The sequence below is a fragment of the Penaeus monodon genome, chromosome 25 (assembly GCF_015228065.2).
Source record: "Penaeus monodon isolate SGIC_2016 chromosome 25, NSTDA_Pmon_1, whole genome shotgun sequence".
Classification (NCBI taxonomy): Eukaryota; Metazoa; Arthropoda; class Malacostraca; order Decapoda; family Penaeidae; genus Penaeus; species Penaeus monodon.
Window position 1 is genome coordinate 1,887,409 of NC_051410.1, and position 425 is coordinate 1,887,833.

General features: G+C 24.7%; 1 protein-coding gene across 1 annotated transcript in view; it reads right to left on the minus strand.

The window, feature by feature from the left end:
- The window catches only part of LOC119589425, a gene marked incomplete at its 3' end in the record, with an annotated part of 4,739 nt that overhangs the window by 1,342 nt on the left and 2,972 nt on the right, over positions 1-425 (minus strand).

The window sequence follows — 425 nt, forward strand, 5'->3', positions numbered from 1 at the left end:
GAATAGGTTTGCTGTTGCATGAAAAACATTGTCCTATGAATAATTCTCCTGCTTAAGGGTTATTTTTACGGAGTTATTAGTATTTTTGTTTTAAAATTAATTTTACTTTTTACGATCAAATTTACAACTTTATGAATAAACGTATTTTTTCATGAATAATTATTTACGAATATTTACAATTCTCCTCTCTGTTATCTAATATTCGCTCGGTCATTATAAAACTAATTTTCTAAATCTATTTTTTTTTATTGCATTTGCTTAAATATCTATCTTTAATATTTAATTTGTATTACTGACTTTTTTCACTGAAATTCAACCAAAGGAATCGTTTTTAATTTCTCTCCAGCTTATTTGCACATCTATTCGTAAGTCGCTTTGATTTTTTTTTTTACTATCTCTATAATCATTTTCAAATTCTATTAGCG